This window comes from Hoplias malabaricus, chromosome 3 (genome assembly GCF_029633855.1).
Source record: "Hoplias malabaricus isolate fHopMal1 chromosome 3, fHopMal1.hap1, whole genome shotgun sequence".
NCBI lineage: Eukaryota > Metazoa > Chordata > Actinopteri > Characiformes > Erythrinidae > Hoplias > Hoplias malabaricus.
Window position 1 is genome coordinate 5,107,446 of NC_089802.1, and position 23,146 is coordinate 5,130,591.

The 23,146-nt window shown below is 45.2% G+C and overlaps 1 long non-coding RNA gene across 3 annotated transcripts in view; it reads left to right on the top strand.

Moving 5' to 3' along the window:
- LOC136690711 (uncharacterized) overlaps nucleotides 1-23,146 on the top strand; it is a 163,867-nt gene that overhangs the window by 51,917 nt on the left and 88,804 nt on the right. The gene's annotated exons all lie outside the window — the stretch shown is intronic.

Genomic DNA, 23,146 nt, shown 5'->3' on the forward strand with positions numbered 1-23,146 from the left:
TAAAAATCCATATGGCCCAATCTAGCAGAACTGCGCTGAATGAAGCAGTGTGTTGCTGGTTTTAATAACGGGGCTTTCCTGTCTGAGATCGGTTTGGGGTTTTGCGGCGTGGTGGACGGCCTGCGGAGGACCCAGAGCAGAAGGCAAATGTTAAAATGATATTAGTGGCAGAGACACTGTGTTTGAACAAGGGGCCGTTAGATTTGTGGGGGAACAATTTATGGTTTTGTGCAGCCACAAAAGTGTGTTTTAAAGAGGTAAGAAATTATGTTCTGGTGGGATGTAAAATGGGACCATTGAGAATGTTCACATGGGTGCTGTTAAGTCAATTCTGGAAGAAGGAGGGACAGAAGGAGAGTGAGGAAACGAAAAAAGTGAGAAAGTTTGTTTTGTTTGTGAGGAAATGGCAATGCGGCTTACGTTACATCAGTGGAGAAGTAGAGTTTGAATCTTAAATCACTCAATCAAGTAAAGTTTAGCCGTTTTGTTCAAATAAACCCAATGTAATACAGCGTATTAGACGTACAAATACGTTTTATATCATTTTATGTAATGTATAACTATAATTCAGAATTCAAACATTCTCCCACTCTCTTTGTTCTTTTAATTGTAATTGTTGTGAAGTATTAAACCTGAAAAAACTGAATATATAAACAAATAAGTGGTAGAAAATGGCAGTGGAGAGGTATTTATTGGTTACTGCATTCATGAGTTCCAAGTGTCCTTGGGTATAATGACTGTTGGTTTGGCCAATTTAAAGATGGTGATTTCAGGGTTGGTGATCTTGGACATCCTTTAGATTATGTATTTATTAAATGTTTAATAATACCATAAAATGACTAACAACTGAGTGAATGTGTAAATCCTGAATAGCAATTATACTTTACACAAAAAACGCTTTAAAAGGTATTTCTACACCTTGTGTGTAGAATTAGCTTCTGTGTAGTGCGCCGTGTGTCTGAGACAGGCCTCCTGTATGCGTTGGGGTTGTTTTCATACCCCCGCTGTCCTACATGTATGAGCTCACTGTGCCACATGTGCTCAAGATGAATAGTGAGGGGAGGTAGATTTCACAAAGCCAGTGGAATCAGATAAATCTCACTTCATTATATGGCATGACTGAGGCATAAACACTGGCGTGCAGCTCTGTGAGTCATTTTAGTCATGCCCCCCCCCCCCCCATGTAATAAGGGTCATGCTCTCTTTGGTTATGCAGTAAAATGTCCTGAGGGCAGTGTGGTTTTGACTCCAGTTAGGGACCCTCAGCAGGCAACAATAACACAACCGCCATGTAAAACAAGCCGAGAAATGATACCTCCGTGTTATATTGCAGTGGACAACCAGTGATTTACATAATGCCTTGAAAATGGCTTGAAAAGTGGCCTAAACAATGTAGAACATTTATTTATTTATTGTTATTTTTTTAATGAACACTGATACTCTGGGAACATTGTATTTAAATTAGAAGCTCATATATATTTTGTTTTTCGAAGCTCGGTGCTTAGTCTTTGCTTTGTGAATGTTTCCAGAAGAATGGACCAATGGAAATTGCCCGAATTTATGTGTAACGATGTCTGAAACATCAATATTTTTAAGGCAGTTATAATATTAAAAATGGCTAACGACAACACATTTCACTGTCAAAATCGGTTTAAATTGAATAAACTAAAAAAAATGCACCCCCGGACAAATTTTCAATACCTGACCCAGCTGCATGATTTAGACAAGGTACGGGGCCCTGTCATCGGGTTAATAACATTTATCGGGTTGTCGTGACTGAGCGGCGCAAAAATGGGCCTGCTGCCAAAGCTCTGGCCTTCTAAAGAGATTAGTGACTGGTCAGTGGGACCGGCTAATGGCTCTATTACAGAGGAGCACGGCCCCCTTCGAAAGCTCTTTCCTAAACATACAATATTCAGGAATATTCCGTATCAGGCAAAGAGCTCGTAATAATATTATTATTGCTCTAAAAAACATTAGTCCACAGTGAATTTAATACATTATTAGTTTGACTGAGCTGAAAATGGCGATTTGGCTTCGTTTGAGAGAGTGGTCGGTTCCACCCCATCTGAATGAATAAATGATGGCTCTTTGCTAATGGACATGCCTACTTAAACATGGCATCTATTATTAATCCTGCGCAATCTCTGACAGATGAGCCACAGCCGCGTCCCCGTCGCATTCCTCTCCGGCTCCTTTATCGACCGCGCCGCACGCGTTTTTACGTATCCCGATGTCGCCGTGTTTTCGCTGAACTTGAACCTCTTTTTATTTGAGCGCATTGTTAAGCCCGACTTAATGGGTAGCTTTTTTAAACGAAAAGATTCTGCTGACCAGAAATGTTCAGTATTCCAGCTGCCGCCTCGTTCGCTTACCTTAGCCTGTGCCGAGCAGAAATGTGGCTTTAATTAGTGGGGAAGAGTCCTATCAAAGCAGCTTTCGCATTAAATATTCAACTTTCTTTTCCGTGTAGATCAAGAGGGCTTAAACAGAAGCCATTCTTGACTTTAAACTGCCTTAAAAAAAAAAAAATACATGAGCTTGGAGAGGGGATAAAATTGTACCTTGTTAGGTTATAACCTAACTTGCTATTTGCTGTAGCAAAGACTTCTAATGGGTCCGTACTCGCCGAAGGAGACTGCCGTTAGTCCTGCCGTTTTATTAATAACGACAGCTTGTGAACCATTTCTAACTAGATACTTACTGTCCTTGTATATAAACACACAGGCACAAACGTGGCCATCATTTACAATGTGCTCCATTGCTCCTTGGGGTATTCTCGCATCGCCTCCATTTGGTTATATTCAAAACTGCCCCCTCCTCCAGGGAGCGCATTAGATTTGCCCTTTGACCCTTCTCAATACCCTGTGGTGTTGCGTGCCCTAATAACATGTGGCAAATATTTACCGGCATACTTTTTAATATAATAGAGTGCCGCTGTGAACATTAGCACATATTTTCTGCTCAATCAGGTTTTTCATGTCAAGCTAGGAACACACCCTGGAGAAAATACAGTCCCCCCCCCCCCAGTACACAGTGGTCTCCTTCTCCCTCCCACTCTTTCTTTGTCTGTCTCTCTCTGTTTCTCTCTCTCTCTCTCTCCTTCTCCCCTTGCCGCTGAACCCGGCCGGCTTGCATAATCAGAATGAATGGGGGGAGATTAGCGAGCAGGCATATACATTTGAAAAGTTCACTGTCCCCAGCGCATACACACCGCACACGGCACTATGCTGGTGGCTGCTCACCAGAGGCTACGGCTTTAAGCGGGGCACCGGAGTGTCACTGAGCACTCAGGTGCAGATTTGGGGCTATAAATGGATTATATCTGGGATATTAAGTGCTCAGAACAGCCAGGTGGTTTCAGGAGCCTCCCAGAGACACACACACACACTACAAAAAAAAAAAAAAAAACAGGCTTACTTGCTACCTGACTCTAATCTACAGAAAACAAACCCTACAACATAGACACTTCTCCTAGCATGGTGGGGTGGGGTAAATAAATAAAAGACCTAAAGAGTGACAAGGGTATCATGTCAGTAAGCTCTACCACATACAGCATATGTTTAATTTTCATCTTAATTCAGCCGTAAAGGGGTGTGTGTGTGTGTGTGTGTGTGTGTGTGTGTGTGTTGGGTGGTGGGGTGGGGGTAAAAGTGAATTTTCCCGATTTGCAAACTAGGTATAATTCCCCACCCTGTCTGTTTTGATCACTCCAACTGTGGCATTTCAATTTGCTTCGCGATAAACACTCCTGTGTTTCTGGCGTCGTAAATTACGCCGCCGCGAATTACGCCGCCATCACAACAAAGTCTGCTCAAACTGATATTTCGCATTTCATATGCAAACGCACAAAGCATTCAAATCACAGCCTCCTCAGCTGAAGATGAAGTGACATCGCCATACATTATAGCTGTTAATTATGCGAGCACTAAATTATGGATAGACGGCAGCATATGCCGTATGTAAGCGTTATCAAACTCGCCAAGCGTATTCTGACTTTCACACTTCTAATTGGCTGCTTCCTTGAAAGCTCCTCAGACATGTGCTGCTCAGGCCTCCTTTTGAAATGATTAAAAGGCTTCCTTGCGTGTATTATACATGGGAAACATGGCTCCTTTTTTTTTTTTGATGCAGGCTAATTGACCTGAGAGTGATGGAGGGCTATAAATCCAGCCTCAGCTGTGCTGGCACTGTCTCCTCAGGATGAACTGGGGCCTGCGCTGATGGCTTCTCTCTGTCAGAGCTATAGAACAGCAGGTTCTTCACAGAGTGAGAATCTGCTGCCCTGCTGCACATTAAGGAAACTTATTCAGGGGTTGTAGCTTCCTGCGGTACCTATGCATTTTCAAAGACTTACCCGGTCCACAGTTTGATCGTATGGTGCATTAGCGTTGTGTTAACGAGGCACTGTAACTACCCGTCCCTGTCGTCAGAAGTCTGTTTGACTTTTCATTACAAAGTGAAATGAATGGAGAGGAATCACTGATAACTATTGCCTTAAAAATCTACCCCGAGGACACACTGAAGACTCATTTACGAAACCGTGTCTTGTAATAAACAGAGTCCTCAGTGGTGTGCAGTTTAACATTGTACAGGTCATCTGCAGGTCATCCACGGTTCATTAGTTCATTTAAAGACTCAGCATACATCACCACCAGTCTTGGTTGTTTATAAATAATGGAACATATTTTGTCTGTCTACTTTATCAGTCTGTCTACTAAGCAAAAAATATGTGCTGTTTAATCATTTTTAACTCCTTCTATCAGCTACAGATCGTAGTTCTAGAGAGCACAGTTGGCCAAGCTGTCTGTGAGGGCAGGACAGCCCTCCCTGCCCCATCACTGAGCCGAGACCTAGCACAGGTGTCTGTCAGGTGATGTGACTGTCTGTGAGGAGTGTGGTGTGTTCTCTCTCTGTCTGCGTGGGTTTCCTCCGGGTGACTGCGAGTTGGTGTGTTCTCTCTGTATCTGTGTGGGTTTCCTCCGGGTGACTGTCTGTGAGGAGTGTGGTGTGTTCTCCCTGTGTCTGCATGGGTTTCCTCCGGGTGACTGTCTGTGAGGAGTGTGGTGTGTTCTCCCTGTGTCTGCGTGGGTTTCCTCCGGGTGACTGTCTGTGAGGAGTGTGGTGTGTTCTTCCTGTGTCTGCGTGGGTTTCCTCCGGGTGACTGTCTGTGAGGAGTGTGGTGTGTTCTCCCTGTGTCTGTGTGGGTTTCCTCCAGGTGACTGTCTGTGAGGAGTGTGGTGTGTTCTCCCTGTGTCTGTGTGGGTTTCCTCCGGGTGACTGTCTGTGAGGAGTGTGGTGTGTTCTCCCTGTGTCTGTGTGGGTTTCCTCCAGGTGACTGTCTGTGAGGAGTGTGGTGTGTTCTCTCTGTGTCTGTGTGGGTTTCCTCCAGGTGATTGTCTGTGAGGAGTGTGGTGTGTTCTCTCTGTGTCTGCGTGGGTTTCCTCCGGGTGACTGCGAGTTGGTGTGTTCTCTCTGTGTCTGTGTGGGTTTCCTCCGGGTGACTGTCTGTGAGGAGTGTGGTGTGTTCTCCCTGTGTCTGCGTGGGTTTCCTCCGGGTGACTGTCTGTGAGGAGTGTGGTGTGTTCTCTCTGTGTCTGCGTGGGTTTCTTCCGGGTGACTGTCTGTGAGGAGTGTGGTGTGTTCTCCCTGTGTCTGCGTGGGTTTCCTCCGGGTGACTGTCTGTGAGGAGTGTGGTGTGTTCTCCCTGTGTCTGCGTGGGTTTCCTCCGGGTGACTGTCTGTGAGGAGTGTGGTGTGTTCTCCCTGTCTCCGCGTGGGTTTCCTCCAGGTGACTGTCTGTGAGGAGTGTGGTGTGTTCTCTCTGTGTCTGTGTGGGTTTCCTCCAGGTGATTGTCTGTGAGGAGTGTGGTGTGTTCTCTCTGTGTCTGCGTGGGTTTCCTCCAGGTGCTTTGGTTTCCTTCCACAGTCCAAAAACACATGTTGGTAGGTGGATTGGCGACTCAAAAGTGTCTGTAGGTGTGAGTGTGTGTTGCCCTGTGAAGGACTGGCGCCCCCTCCAGGGTGTATTCCCGCCTTGCGCCCAATGATTCCAGGTAGGCTCTGGACCCACCGTGACCCTGAACTGGATAAGGGTTACAGATAATAAATGAATGAATGAATTAATTAATTCATCAATTATTCAATTCTGATGTGACAGCTGTTCAGTGGCATTGCATTGGTGGCAGCTGGAAAAGATCAGTGGGCACTGTGTGCAGTCGGGAGATTCAGTGAAAATGGTATTTGAAGGTAGCTAAAAATTAGCAAAGAAAATCGGCCAAAGAAATATTAATACTTTTCATGCATTACACACATATGTAGTGTGTGTGCTTTAAAATTAGGAATCCATAATTCGGGCTAATTTCTTCTCCTTGTTTCCGAGAGGCTTCTAGAGAGATGTAATTAGCATCAAATAAGAGCATGCTGTTGTTATCTCCAACAGTATTGTGACTTAAGGGTTAATTACAGTGACCTCACTGAATCCCTGAGTCTGTGGGTCAGCTGTGCAGTGTATTAATTTAAAATACAATGTCACCAGTGCATTTCTGCTGACAGGTTAAAACCCCAGAATGCATGCGGAATCAGTGTTAATACATGGGGTGTTGAGGCCCTGCCTGTGTCCATGGGAGGATTTGCATGTCGTGGTGGATCCTCCAGTGAAGAGGCTGGATAAGTGAGTCTGCTTCATGCGTTTGTCACATGATTAACCTACATGCAAAGCTAACAATGGAATGATGTGACTCTCACTTCATCAGCTGCTCTTCTCTATTCACTGCCTACTTAACTTGCAAATTCCCCTGAACTGTAACCCAATGTCTTATGACCGTTGATTCTACACGTCCCTGTAGATGCTCTGTCATCAGAGGTGTGTATGTGTGTGTGTGTGTGTGTGGCAGCCTGACGGAGAGGCGCTGTGCACATCGTAATTGTATGAAGAAGTGTATTGAATCTTTTTAAGGTCCGCTTCCTCTGACTAGTGATGCACTTTCCTCTCCGCCCACCTCCTCATTTTTCACCATTTGAAGACTCCAGCGAGAGAGACATCAGCATGTTACATAATGACTTGCTGGCACAATCCAGCCATGGCAGAAGTGCTTGTGCACCATCGTGGAGTACTGACTAACGCTGGAGTGTGTGTGGAGGGGTGAGGGGCGGTATTTTTGACAGAATAATTGTGAACGAGTGCCAGATCGCAATTTTCTCCTCAGCACTCTGCCACTACTTTAAAGAAGTCAAAGTGTTAAAACAGCAGTGTCGCGGAGGTTGGGCTGTTTTCAGTTATAATTGCAATTAAGTGCCTTTTCACGACAGAATCTGGCAGCGTTTAACCTCGGAAAGGCTTCAGCACCAATAATCACCATTTTAGGAGCTAATATCTCTAATGTAAGCTCACACTGAGCTGACTGCTCTGCGAACACTTCACTTCATTAGTGCAGTTCAGCTCTCTGCTGCTCTCTTAATAAGGCCAGCACGTGGGTCGGAGGCCCATAGGTGACAGATTAAGAGTTGTTAGCACTTGTTATCATGTTTGATCTACATAGTAAACCTGTCACAAGTAGTTATTACCATGTCTGTGACTGTGTGGATCGCTTCGTACCGAGGCCAGATGTATTCTGATACTATATTTTTTTGAGAGCGATTAAACTGGTCGCTTAATGTGAAGTAAAATCTTATTTATTTGTTTAAGGAAGTGTTGTTTTCGTGGGCTGAAGATACGTTTCACAAAGTTTAGCTGCATTTTTATTATCAGATGTTTCCTTATTAAAGCAATTCATATTGTGCACTAATTCCGGGTCGGCTCCAGACCCACCTCGACCCTGAACTGGATAAACGGTTACAGGCAATGAATGAATGAGTGAATGTTGTGCACTAGGGATGGGCGGTTATGGCTCTGAAATAATCCCATAATATTTCAGGGTATTTTGGCAAAAACAATGTTCTTGGAGATGTGACAAAACATTGAACAATAATTTTATTAATTTCAGGAGCACACTATTGCTACAAAATAAATGTTATATTTATATTAGTTTTATTAGATACATTTTTATTCAGAACAAATGTTGCTTATATTGTAAACAACCGTAATTTGCCAAGATTCTGACATTTGTATCAAATAAATAAAATAATTTAGCATCTACACCACAACTAAATTGAAGAAAATTTAGTATCTGCTTATAAACAGCATAAAAATAAATAAATTAATTAATTAATATAAAAAATACCCTTAAAGCTTCACAGTAAAGTGTGGTCAGTCTGATTGGGTTGTCACAGACGTCTTTCATATCTTAGTGGTTTGTTGTACTTTTTTGTAACTAAACCACCTCCACACGACTGAAGTCACTCCGCTTTTGAAGCAAATTCTGTGGGAGGAAACAGGAGCACGCGGAGGAAACCCACGCAGACACAGGGAGAACACACCACACTCCTCACAGACAGTCACCCGGAGGAAACCCACACAGACACAGAGAGAGCACACCACACTCCTCACAGACAGTCACCCGGAGGAAACCCACACAGACACAGGGAGAACACACCACACTCCTCACAGACAGTCACCCGGAGGAAACCCACGCAGACACAGGGAGAACACACCACACTCCTCACAGACAGTCACCCGGAGGAAACCCACGCAGACACAGGGAGAACACACCACACTCCTCACAGACAGTCACCCGGAGGAAACCCACGTGGACACAGGGAGAACACACCATACTCCTCAAAGACAGTCACCCGGAGAAAACCCACACAGACACAGGGAGAACACACCACACTCCTCACAGACGGTCACCCGGAGGAAACCCACGCGGACACAGGGAGAACACACCACACTCCTCACAGACAGTCATCTGGAGGAAACCCACACAGACACAGGGAGAACACACCACACTCCTCACAGACAGTCACCCGGAGTAAACCCACACAGACACAGGGAGAACACACCACACTCCTCACAGACAGTCACCTGGAAGAAACCCACGCAGACACAGGAAGAACACACCACACTCCTCACAGATAGTCACCCGGAGGAAACCCACACAGACACAGGGAGAACACACCACACTCCTCACAGACAGTCACCCGGAGGAAACCCACGCAGACACAGAGAGAACACACCACACTCCTCACAGACAGTCACCCGGAGGAAACCCACGCAGACACAGGGATAACACACCACACTCCTCACAGACAGTCACCCGGTGGAAACCCACGCAGACACAGAGAGAACACACCACATTCCTCACAGACAGTCACCCGGAGGAAACCCACACGGACACAGGGAGAACACACCACACTCCTCACAGACAGTCACCCGGAGGAAACCCATGCAGACACAGGGAGAACACACCACACTCCTCACAGACAGTCACCCGGAGGAAACCCACGCAGACACAGGGAGAACACACCACACTCCTCACAGACAGTCACCCGGAGGAAACCCAAGCAGACACAGGGATAACACACCACACTCCTCACAGACAGTCACCCGGTGGAAACCCACGCAGACACAGAGAGAACACACCACATTCCTCACAGACAGTCACCCGGAGGAAACCCACACGGACACAGGGAGAACACACCACACTCCTCACAGACAGTCACCCGGAGGAAACCCACGCAGACACAGAGAGAACACACCACACTCCTCACAGACAGTCACCCGGAGGAAACCCACGCAGACACAGGGATAACACACCACACTCCTCACAGACAGTCACCCGGTGGAAACCCACGCAGACACAGAGAGAACACACCACATTCCTCACAGACAGTCACCCGGAGGAAACCCACACGGACACAGGGAGAACACACCACACTCCTCACAGACAGTCACCCGGAGGAAACCCATGCAGACACGGAGAACACACCACACTCCTCACAGACAGTCACCCGGAGGAAACCCATGCAGACACGGAGAACACACCACACTCCTCACAGACAGTCACCCGGAGGAAACCCACGCAGACACAGGGATAACACACCACACTCCTCACAGACAGTCACCCGGTGGAAACCCACGCAGACACAGAGAGAACACACCACATTCCTCACAGACAGTCACCCGGAGGAAACCCACACGGACACAGGGAGAACACACCACACTCCTCACAGACAGTCACCCGGAGGAAACCCATGCAGACACGGAGAACACACCACACTCCTCACAGACAGTCACCCGGAGGAAACCCATGCAGACACGGAGAACACACCACACTCCTCACAGACAGTCACCCGGAGGAAACCCACGCAGACACAGGGAGAACACACCACACTCCTCACAGACAGTCACCCAGAGGAAACCCACGCAGACACAGAGAGAACACACTCATTATTCTCAGTCACCCAGAAATTTAAACAGTTCATATTTCCAAATTTTCCAAATTGCTTTAATTCATTTATTTATTTTTAAAGCCTACAGCCCCATAGCACAGTCTAGGTTGTGAAACTTTCTGCTGATATATTTTGAAATGATACCTAGCTATTGACAGATATTATACTCACTTGTCTTAGCAAATGAGTGCTCTGCTTTCCTCCCATGACCCAACAACACATGCTGGTAGGCAGATGGGCTGTGCAGAAGTTTCCACTGCTGTGAGAGTACGTGAGTGACTGAGTGAGTGTGTGATGTTCCATCCAGGGTGAGTTCCCTTCATGTGCACAATGATTCTGGTTATTCTCTGGAACCCACCGCGACCCTGATCTGGATGAAGTGCTTCCACAAAATGAAATCATGAGTAATCATGGCTGCTTCTCAGTCGGAGGAACACTAAGAATGGTTTTATACTGAAGAACGTTCTTGAGCAGTCACCTTGCAAGAGCACATTCATGATGCTGCAGTGAATTATGACACTTTCAGGTGGTTCTCTCTGACAAGTCACGATTCAGATGCATCTGAATTTTTTATTTTGTGGCAGATCGAGGACAACATCCGAGTCCTTAACCACTGTCTGTCTTTGTGTTCTTGAATATTGGATATCGAACCTGGATGATGACGTCATGCGAGGACACAAGGAGGAATAAACACAAAAGAATTTATCTTGAGAAACAGCCTGTGAGGAGCAATTTGGTGGAACACTACGCCTTTGGTATTTCACTGGAGCTACAAAGCTAACGGTAGCTTAAACAGCATGGAAATGATTACAGTGTCATTTGAAACTTATTACTAACACTGCAGGATACTCAGATTTATGAATGAACTCACGTATGCTGCATAAGTAAAAGCCGTAATAACTGTCTGTGATGGACTAGCTCCTTGTTCAGAGTGTGTCCTTGTGCCCAATGGTTCTGTGTAGGCTCTAGACCCACCAAGAACCTGATCTTTTACAGAAAATGTATGAACAGTAGCTACATTAAATTAGCGACAGATCTGACTGGGAATGTTTAGGTAGTGATTGATTTAAGGAAACTGATTTATAGCCAAATGTTTCCTAAAACATAACTCACTTAACAAATACCTCCCCGTCATGTGAGTATTTGGATTCATGGTCAGGTGGAAAATGTGTAAATGGGTCTTTTCTTCCGAGCGTTTCCTTCAAGATTTGATTAACCATTCCAATTAATATCTAATCCTCTCTGTCATTTGAGGTTAAGGGACGGCAGAGTTCCGGAGAACGTTCCAGACCAAGTGCTGAGACGGAGCCGAAGTCTTGAGCCGGAGCAGGTTTTGTGGGTGTGCGCTCGTGTGCCGCTTGTTAATCTGACTCTTGCAGATGAGGCGCTGGGTAATTGCTATATATTGCTCTTTGTTTCAAGGACCTTTGATGATCCCAGAGCCATGGCTTTATCAGAAGACAAAGTAATTAGAGGGGGAAAATGAAGGGTGGAGAGGTGGGGATGGGGCTGGTGGTGGTGGTGGTGGTGGGGGGGGGGGGTGGTTCCGGAGGTCTTGTCTACTGATTAGCAGACTTAGTTCTCATCCTCACACTGCAGATTCACCAGCTCCTACTTCAGCGGCACATGCTGACAGACATGGAGCAGTCAGACACTGTCAGTAATTGGGTTTATACTGTTATTGTCTGTGTTTAATGATATATCAAATGATCAGAGGCATAATTACACATCACAGCTTTTTTTTGCCACAGAACAAAAGCATGTGCAAATGTACAGTTTTCAGCCACAGCTACAGATGATTCATATTTGCTCCAAAGTATATTTCCAAACATAGTTTGCCAACAATATGTTTTCTATTGTAATGAAAATGTGACCAAGTCACACCAGCCACTTCATTGCTTTTTTTTTATTAATTAATTATTTCATTCATTCATCTGCTGTAACCCACCCGACACTTGGGATCATCAGTCACAAAACAAGAACACAAGGGAGCCCTCCAGGAGCCGGCAGATATCCCACAGAATATAGAAATGCATAGTAAAGCAACAACAAAATCCAGGGGTTGCACAGTGGAGGAATGCTATTTTACTGAGAAGCAAATAGTGGAAAAAATATATATCTGTAATGGTCTCTGCTCCCAGTGCCCAGTGGGAGAGCTTGGCTGTATGGAGGACTGAGTGCAGACTGGGCGTCCCAGCCCAGAGGATGTGTCTCATTTTCCAGAGGATTTCCCAGAGAGCGAGAGTACAGAGAGGACTGCAAGTAGTGGATTACTTAAATTCATGTATTCGTTCGTTATCTGTCCAGTTCAGGGTCACTGTGGGTGGTACAAGGCAGGAACACTCCCTGGACAGGGCACCGGTTCATCACAGTGCATCGCACACTCACACACTCATACCTATTCACACATCTGCATGGCCAATCAACCTACAAGGCACTGTCGAGTATTCGTGACTTGCATTTCTCCTTCTGTTTTAGTTTAGTCGCTCCCAAACATTCTCTACACTGCCTCCCCCCTTTTGTAGATGAGTAATACTCTATTTTAAACATTGTGAATGTGAATTTACAGTGGAATTAATACACTGTTGTTACATTTACATGATTGCATTACGCATCTCATTCATTTGCCTTGCTGTGTGCCCGCAAACTGATGCTAAACCGCTGCTTTAGTTCATGAAAGAAACATGAACTCAGGAACTGAATTAACTGGATATGGGTTTAGGCTACTTTTCACTCTCTGTTCATTACCGTGTCCATTTCAAGGTTCTTTTATTTGTTTTTAAGGCGCTAAATGGAGCTGCACCTTCTTATGTGTTTTTAAATGTTATTTGGTTTTAAATGTGCTTCAGAAATAAGTTCCTTACTTAAATTACGCTTTTGCAAGTTTCACAGCACACATTACTGAACAAATGTCTGATGTGGTAACGTTCGGGGAGATGGGCGAGGTGATAATAGCTTTTCTTGTTATAAATTTTATCATATGCAGTCATATTAAATACATTATTTATTTATACACGGATTTATTGCAAGTTTTGTAATATAGAGAATGTAATTATCTTGTTTAGTGGGTTCGATTCCCGCTCCAGGTGACTGTCTGTGAGGTGTGTGGTGTGTTCTCCCTGTGTCCGCGTGGGTTTCCTCCGGGTGACTGTCTGTGAGGAGCGTGGTGTGTTCTCCCTGTGTCTGTGTGGGTTTCCTCCGGGTGACTGTCTGTGAGGTGTGTGGTGTGTTCTCTCTGTGTCTGCGTGGGTTTCCTCTGGGTGACTGTCTGTGAGGTGTGTGGTGTGTTCTCCCTGTGTCTGCGTGGGTTTCCTCCGGGTGACTGTCTGTGAGGAGTGTGGTGTGTTCTCCCTGTGTCTGTGTGGGTTTCCTCCGGGTGACTGTCTGTGAGGAGTGTGGTGTGTTCTCCCTGTGTCTGTGTGGGTTTCCTCCGGGTGACTGTCTGTGAGGAGCGTGGTGTGTTCTCCCTGTTTTTGCGTGGGTTTCCTCCGGGTGACTGTCTGTGAGGAGTGTGGTGTGTTCTCCCTGTGTCCGCGTGGGTTTCCTCCGGGTGACTGTCTGTGAGGAGTGTGGTGTGTTCTCCCTGTGTCTGCGTGGGTTTCCTCCGGGTGACTGTCTGTGAGGAGTGTGGTGTGTTCTCCCTGTGTCTGCGTGGGTTTCCTCCTGGTGACTGTCTGTGAGGAGTGTGGTGTGTTCTCCCTGTGTCTGCGTGGGTTTCCTCCGGGTGACTGTCTGTGAGGTGTGTGGTGTGTTCTCCCTGTGTCCGCGTGGGTTTCCTCCGGGTGACTGTCTGTGAGGAGTGTGGTGTGTTCTCCCTGTGTCTGCGTGGGTTTCCTCCGGGTGACTGTCTGTGAGGTGTGTGGTGTGTTCTCCCTGTGTCCGCGTGGGTTCCCGCCTTGCGCCCAATGATTCCAGGTAGGCTCTGAACTCACTGCGACCCTGAACTGGATAAGCGCTTACAGATAATGAATGAATGAATGAATTATCTTGTTTAATCAAAACAGGGTTTTATACTGTTTATTATTATTATTAATAATAATAATAATAATAAATAATAATGCATTTATTTAGCATGGTGCATTCATTTCGGTCTGTTTTCACTTTCCAACCTCAAGAAGATAAATCAATTCGATGCATATCATGTATCAACATGTTTACTGTATTTTTACTCTAACACCCACCCCACTTATAAAGAAATTTTTTCACCGTAGCCAAACAATTTTAAAGGAACACAATCATAACATTCTTTATAGTTTTCTTTAAGAAAAGGTCTTTGTTTGAATGATGTCATTTTGACCCGTGTTATCCACATCCCCCTGGTGCTGCTAATGTCCTGTGAGAACTCTATAGCGGAGAGTGACCTAGCCATTAACAACTGTAACTGTTCTACAAGTTCAGATTGTTCTGTGCTCAATGACAAATTTGTTTATGGATCTGGATGTTAAACCCTATTTGTGTGTTACTGTGTAAGATCCACAGGGAACGGTGACCTTTTTCCAGCTCAAATAATGAATTGAAGTATTGAGTTTATGGCTTTAGTAATTAATTCTGAAAAACACGTGTGAAATGTTATATCAGGCAGATTGTGGAAGTTGGGGGGAATTTGATAGATGAATCTCCCTGATAATGCTCGGCCTCCTGCGGTGTGTGTGTGTGTGTGTCTGTGTGTGCGTGTTGTGGTTTCTGAAAATGGCTCCAGATTAGAACCATTTCAGGGTAGATTGTGAACAATTATGAGAGCCGCGCTGTTGGGACTCGCTGCTGCTCTCATGGGAGGGTTGAGCCCGTGGGAGAGAGAGAGAGAGAGAGAGAGAGAGGGAAAGTGCGAGTGTGTGTATCTGTTCATTCCCGGACTGCAAAAACACATATATTCTTGAGCTGGACAGCTCCAGGTGTTAAATTGTAACTTATGTGGAACGGATTTCAATCTAAATTCCAGTTGCAGCCGCTACGAATTTTATGCACGGTTAATAAGGCATAAGTTGTAATCATTATAGTAAAGATCCCATATCATGGAAAACAGAATTTCCCCTGCCTTTTTGAAATGCATATTTAATGTAGTATGTTACTATTGTTAGTGTCAAAGGTCGAATTTACTCTTTGTGATTTGTTAAAGGGGCGGCACGGTGGCGCAGTCACACAGTTCCAGGGACCTGGAGGTTATGGGTTCGAGTCCTGCTCCGGGTGACTGTCTGTGAGGAGTGTGGTGTGTTCTCCCTGTGTCCGCGTGGGTTTCCTCCGGGTGACTGTCTGTGAGGAGTGTGGTGTGTTCTCCCTGTGTCTGCGTGGGTTTCCTCCGGGTGACTGTCTGTGAGGAGTGTGGTGTGTTCTCCATGTGTCTGCGTGGGTTTCCTCCGGGTGACTGTCTGTGAGGAGTGTGGTGTGTTCTCTCTGAATCTGCGTGGGTTTCCTCCGGGTGACTGTCTGTGAGGAGTGTGGTGTGTTCTCTCTGAATCTGCGTGGGTTTCCTCCAGGTGACTGTCTGTGAGGAGTGTGGTGTGTTCTCCCTGTGTCTGCGTGGGTTTCCTCCGGGTGCTCTGGTTTCCTCCCACAGTCCAAAAACACACGTTGGTAGGTGGATTGGCGACTCAAAAGTGTCCGTAGGTGTGAATGTGTAAGTGTGTTTTGCCCTGTGAAGGACTGGCGCCCCCTCCAGGGTGTATTCCCGCCTTGCGCCCAGTGATTCCAGGTAGGCTCTGGACCCACCGCGACCCTGAACTGGATAAGTGTTTACAGACAAACGAATTTACTTAAATCAACCTGTATCAGTTTAGCTCCGCCTTTTCAGTGAATTTATAAGAGGCTATTTGTACTGGACAACATTTTGAGGCATAATACAGAGCAACCAATCAGAACAGACCTCATGGGATGTCAGAGGGTACCAAAAGTATAACACTAGCCATTGAAAAGAAAATGAATTATCCAAATGATATTCACACCAGGTGATGTATAATTAATATTGAAACATTTGTAATTCCTGAGGAATGGTAAATGATATACCTGTATTAATGAATATGTTTGCAAGTATGTGTTTATTTATTTATTAAACCTGACAATAGCAGAGTATTAGCGTTTGTAAACAGGCCAGATGAGCGCGCTGTATTCGTTAAATTGACGACTGGTTTGATTAGCTTTAAGTAAGTCTCTGTAGATCTATGCCCCGGCTCCGTGGATTTGATTGACGGCTGCGTCCTTGTATAAGCTTCGCTGATGAGATTTCCAGAAGTTTCTCCTGGCTCGTGCCGCTTTCACAGAGGTATGCGATTTGCTAAAGCTCCCTCGGGACCAATTTAAGCCCGAAACGATCGGGGAGAGTTTTGAAAAGTTTTGTTTTGTTCCGGTCCACTTGCTCTACATACTGTTGCACTTGAGGGAGAGGGGCTGGAAGGGCCACTGCTGTTTTCTGAAGGTTGATCAGCAGCTAGGCTGCAGATAAATGTGAGAAAGGTGACAGCTCGTGATGAATGCAAGGCGATTGTTCATTTCTAATGGAGCAGAAATGGTGTGATGTGGTAAAAAACTCAACGCTCGGACAATTACGCAGGCCCTGGTCACAGTCAACTTCAATTTGCGCTGAAATATGTCGACTATTTAAAATCAGCATTCCACCCGGGTGAGGTACTAGCTGATGAGGTGCTTTCCCCCCCCCCCCCCTCCTCTGTTTAATAGTCTTATTCATTACACACAGATGGTTTCAATCTATTGACATAAGGAGGAAATAAAAAGGGGCTAAAAGACACATAGTTTCACTTGTATAAACTCGATGCGTTAGTGCACTGACCACCTGCATATTTTTCCCCCAGCCTCATTAGCTTGATACTTTTAGTCGCTCACTCTATCAATGCCACAGTGTGTACCGTGTAATTTGAGTGAACGCAGGATAATAAAATTATATGAAATGAAATTACATACATGAGGGAGGAAAAAAACATGGAATGAACTTTCTGTGACCGTTACCTCTTCCTGACTGTGGATTTATGAGTGTGTGCGAGAGCTGGGCAGCGACAGAGAGAGAGACTTCATCTTGCCTAAAAGGGAGAGGTTAGAAGGCGGCTCCTGTAGATTCTTTTCCTGTTAGTGTCTTCAAAGCGGTGCGAATTTGGACTTTCATAATTAGCAGACACATCTTCCAGCTCGTCAGCTGCGGCGGTTCCCCTGGGATCACTCGTCTACCGCAGACCGTCTCCCTCCATCTGACGCTCTCTCGCTCCGGGTGCCACGCCACTCCCCCACACAGCGCCCGTGCCTGCCATGCCATCACGCCTTGGCACACAGCTCCCTCTCAAACCCTTAAAACTGCTCAGGAACGCTTGCTGGCACATGCCACCTTTATTAGGCCCTTTAGGCATGCTGGCCCACAGCGGCACGCTGGCCAGCTCCGCATTACCGTCTACCATCTCTAAGTACCATCCTCAGTATGGAGGCTTTTGTCGATCGGCATTCGGATCCAGATTTTCCTTCAGTGCATAGTCTGTCACGTTGTTGGTGTAGCTGCGCTCCATTAATATCGGGGTTTCTCAGTAATTGGTGTGTACACACTCGATCTAACGAGAATGGCGCTGTAGTTTGTAAACTACATGAATCAGAATGTAGTTCACACGTCTTCGTTACAGATCAGAAATATTGGTCCATGTGCAGTTATATTTTACTGTGGACAACATGGACGTGCACACAGCCCAGCTACTGTAGTGGTTGATTTTAAAGACTTTAAAGGGACAGACCTAAAGTGTCTGAATGTATTGTCAGTGTTAGACTTCACAGGGTTAATAAACAATCCTGCATGGGACAAATTACATATTTCCAACAACAGCAGATCTACGAGTGAAGAAAATGCCCAAATTTCCAAATGATATTTATATTATTATATCTGTTCTGATTACAATATCATTCATAAACACTTCTTCTCTGTTGTGACATGAGTTAAAGTCAAAGTTCAAAGTTCATAACACTTTTTTGTTGCTCATAACCGGTCTAATGGGTTTTTACAAAGCTGCAGTGTCTGTAAATGAGCTAGTCTCTCTCTCTTTTAGTCTCTTTCTCTCTCTCTCTCTTTCTCTCTCTCTTTCTCTTTCTCTTTCTCTCTCTCTCTCTCTCTCTCCCCCTCTCCCTCTCTCTCTCTTTTTCTCTCTCTCTCTCCCCCTCTCCCCCTCTCCCTCTCTCCCCTCTCCCTCTCTCTCTCTCTCTCTCTCTCTCCCTCTTTCTCTCTCCCCTCTCCCTCTCTCTCTCCCTCTTTCTCTCTCCCCTCTCCCTCTCTCTCTCCCTCTTTCTCTCTCCCCCTCTCTCTCTCTCTCTCTCTCTCTCTCTCTCTGCTCATAGCAGAGGCTTCAGGAGTGTTTTTTAGACAAGGGAGAGAAATCCAAACGTTGAAAAGCATGAACCAAATTCAGGATATTGCTCTATTCCTGCTCCATAGGCTGGTAATATTGACATATTATTGCTGTTTCGGATCACTTAAGGTGGAAATGTTTCCAAACCCGGCAGACGGCTAACTGTTCCACCTTAAAAGACATGGTGCTTTGAACGGCATTTCCCCAAAACGTGTAGATGTTATATATATATCACCGTTTAACATCGTTTGACTTTTTAGCTGCTTGTTACACAATGCTATGGTGCTCACTGCCGCACAGCTCTGCAGCCCTTAGGGTCAATGGGTCAATGTATGTGTGCCACTGGATTTCCATTTGTGTGCTCCGGTGTACCAGTCCCAGGCATATGTCCAAAACACCCGTGTAAAGTCTGCTGTATGGATCCTCAGCTGGACTGGTGAGCTGCTGTAGCGATGATCAGCTGTAAAATGAAGCAATGTATAGATATTAGCAGCTGCTCATTCTGATGACATGGCTTTGCACATTCCCCTGATCATAGCTTCTAAACCTACAGGCAGATTAAGGCAGTGCTGAGAATTGCAAACCCTGTGAATCAGACCCTGCTTTTATTTTCATTTGCTGTTTCACTATAAAATGACTTTGTGCAACGCAAAATTACAAAAAGGAACATGCTCTAAAAAAGCTCTTAAGCTGTGTTGGGCCTGCACTGGGCCGACCATTGTGGCACCACCGTGGAGATCAATACAACACTAGAATGATAGACTATGATTTGTGTTAAAACCCGTTGTGATGGGTTTGTTTAATTCCGCAGCCGAGGAATGAGAACAGGATATATATGAGCCGGGAAGCTATCTAGACGTTTTTTATGGCTTCTACTATCACAGTGACAAAAAGGCATACTTCATACCTCACCATACAGTTGATGTGTATGACATCTGGTTTTCACTGAAGCTGCCCGGAAAAATACCTTGGGAAATATGATGTCCAATATGGGGACTGGAGCTAATCTAAGCCACCGGTACACAAATCATCTCTCTCTCTCGCTCTCGCTCTCACTCTCACTCGTTCTCTCTCTCTCTCTCTCTCCAGCTAGAGAGCAGCAGACCTCTAGACCTGTGGTACAATTGTAAACAAATCATGGTATTAATGGGGATCGAAATGAGCCATCCATCTGAGGCGGTCTGTCTGCCTGCTCCTGACAGCAGCATGATTCCTGCACAGCCCTTAAAGAGGCATCCAGAAAGCCTGGGCAAATGGTGCCACTGCTCACGTCTACACACCATTAAATACATGCGCGTTTGGTGGCAGACAGCCAGGTGCTCCAGGTGTGCTCGACACTATAGTTCCTGACAGCTGAGCGTTTGATAAAGATACAAATATATATATGTATAAGTAGCACAGGGCCAAGCAAGCACATTAGTAGACTCTAAAGCGAAAAAAGGACCATCAGAACATACCTTTCAGGAGCAGTTACGTTATGTATTGCAGTGAATAAGACTCTGAGGTTTCTGAGTGTATGCAGTGATTCCATAGGCTGCACACAACTGCTAGAGACAGAAACTGTAAAGTTAATGATCTTCTTCACTCCAACCATTTCACTCCAAGTGGCGAGATTAGGTGGAAGGTCTAATTCAATTAAGATATAACAGCAGCTCATGTGCTTGATAAGCAGAGCTTTGTTGATTAGCGCGCTCTGAACTTTGGCCATCTTCTCTCCATCATTAAGAAATGATTGACATAATGAATAGAAGGCTACATGTTCCCTAATTTCCTTGATATTTAATGATGCATTCCTTGTATGTTGTCCTTCTTCTTCTTCTTCTGTACCTTATACCAAACTGGCCGTCTCGCAATAAGAGGAAGGATTTCGTCAACAGATTGCTTAGGGCTTTGCACTGATTTGTTTATCTTGGCAAAGAAAATGCATCCAAAGTTGCACCCCCCTCTTATTTTTTATTTTTTTGGGAGAGGAAGCATCCTCAACTGTGCCAGGGAATCCCAAGAGCCTCCCTCCGCTCCCAGCTTATTGGGTATTCAAATTACAGTCTGATGCACACAATAGCACATCATTATATGATTGACGCATTTGGGAAGGCTTTGTTTTCATACAAACAAATAAACATACACTCACACTCATGCGAACGCAAAGTACAAATGAGCGGATGACAGCGAGCCGTCGTCAGAAGCCGAAGTAGGCCAGTCAGACTGTGCCGTACCTCTTTAAAAAGAACAATACCGCAGATGGCGAGGAATTCGAATTCGCAGGAAAGTTGAAAGGTCCGTGATCCAATCATTAAGACCCCCCGAAGTGTACACAGATGATTGGTCGAAAGAGAAGTAAGTGCCCCAGAAAGCATCGCATTACACATCTGTGCGGCTATAATGAAATTCTGGAGGTTTGTCATTAAAATTCTTATCAGATGCCTCAACGTATTTAGGAAGGCCAAGGAGGAGGCTGTCCATAGCTGTTCCATTGATTGGTTGCAGGGGATATTGCTCAATTTTCATACCTTGAGTTATTCCACATTACCATCCAGATGGTATTTATCAGGCTATGTAAATTAACAGACTCGAGCTGATTACATGTCAAAAATAAGTAGTTAAACCTTGAAGGCATTTATTTTGTATGTACGTTAATGGCTGCCTCTTCTTTTTCCTGGAGGCGAGGTTCCTTGTTGAAATTCATGTTTGATAAATTCCCTGGCTTTCGGGGTAATTTAGCCATCGCAAGTGCTGTTGATCCTTTGAGGTTTTTCTTTTTCTTTTTTTTTTCCTTTTTGAACCTCGGGGAGTTCAGCGTCACATTTGCATACCCAAGTTCAAATATATACTCAGGGTGATTGGTTTAAACATTAAGTTGTTGATCTTGCCTCAGATAGATTTGTCAGGATGTCCTCCTCTATTTCTTTCCTAAACTATGTGGTTAATCCTTAAATGCTGCTCTCAAACACATCTTTTGCTAAATTCATTGATTGAGTTAGTCAAACTTACACTCTGCCCTTATTTCACAGTCAGGGCATGGAATACATATTCATCGATCCATTTATTTTCCATAAGGGCGGATAACACCCTGGGAGACTTGCTACATATCAATTGGAATAGGAGAGAGTGGGTGAGCGGTGGTCACTGAGCTAGCTGTCAGGATAATAAGGCCAGACAGAGTGCTATTGGCTCTTAATCCGGCCAGATAACAGCGGCCGCGAATTCGAAACCCAGCCCGCAGAAATTGGACCAGACAAATACAAGTGTCATGCTAAACCAAATACACTTAGTGCAGGGATCTCACCATTACTGGCAGATTGAAGTGATAACCTAGCTGCCCTGTAAAGCAGTATTTATTTGTTAGATAAGATTGACATGGGGGTTGACCTTAAAGCGAACGTTTCTACGACTGTTTAAAGGCAGATAATTGCGCCTAAGGCCGGGATTGGATTGTCGGCGGCTTAGCGGCCACTTTAAGGAAGTAGTCGTGTCCTTTCGCTGGTGTTCTGTCAGCGAAACGACAATTATCCTCCGCTAAGTAGCGCGGACAGATTCCTCGAGCGCGCCATATGCAGACAATGATGTTAACAAGTTAATATGGCAAGCATAAATGCGTGCTTAGTATTATTATGAGCTCTTAGCAACATGCTCAATAGCCTAAAAATTAATTGCTAGAGTAAGCAGAGACAGCACAAATGATTTATAATGTGGTTGAATTGCTGGTAGTTATTTATTTTTGCATGGTATTACACTAACCGCAATGTTTTGCTGAAATTGTTAGTCAGCACCAATGAATGCAATTAGAGTTTAATGGCCTTTAAAGAGAGCATGAGGGGGAAAAAAAGAAAAAGAAAAACATATAACAGAGGGAGAGAGAGAGAGGGGTTACAGCATGGTTTGTCTTAGACGTTGCATGTCGTCTCCTTGAGGACAGTCGTATACGTATCACTGAACAGAGTACGTCTGTGAGCTTTAATAATTTAACACGGTATTTAAATGTTGTGCATATAGCGGCTCCTGTCACGACCAATCGATTCTTGATGAAACGGAGTATCAGACCCATGCTCGTACTGTGTTTCCAAAATCCAGACTAATACTGGAAAAACGAGGAAAGATATCAATTCAGCTTGACCTTGTCGAGCTCTCGGGGCAGAGTCTTTGTCAAAAAACTTAGTCCAGACGCTGCTCATGCTCACCACAGTGCAGCCATATAAATAATTGTGCCTTGTGTAAATATATCTATTTCTCTTAGCACAGCAGCGCGCTTGAAAAAGCCATTTGTGGGAGCCACATCAAGGTCATGTGGAGCTGAGCTGCGGCTCACTCGGAGTAGCCGGCCGAGCCTCCACTGAGCCGAGCTGCCTCGGGGCAAGAGCAAGCCACTGCGCCGTCATTAAGGCCAACACATAGCTGCTATTAATGTACTGCACTGCATCATGGCCACACAGAGTACAGTACATATGTGCAGACCCCCCGTTAGTCCTCCACACACCCACACATTGACAATGA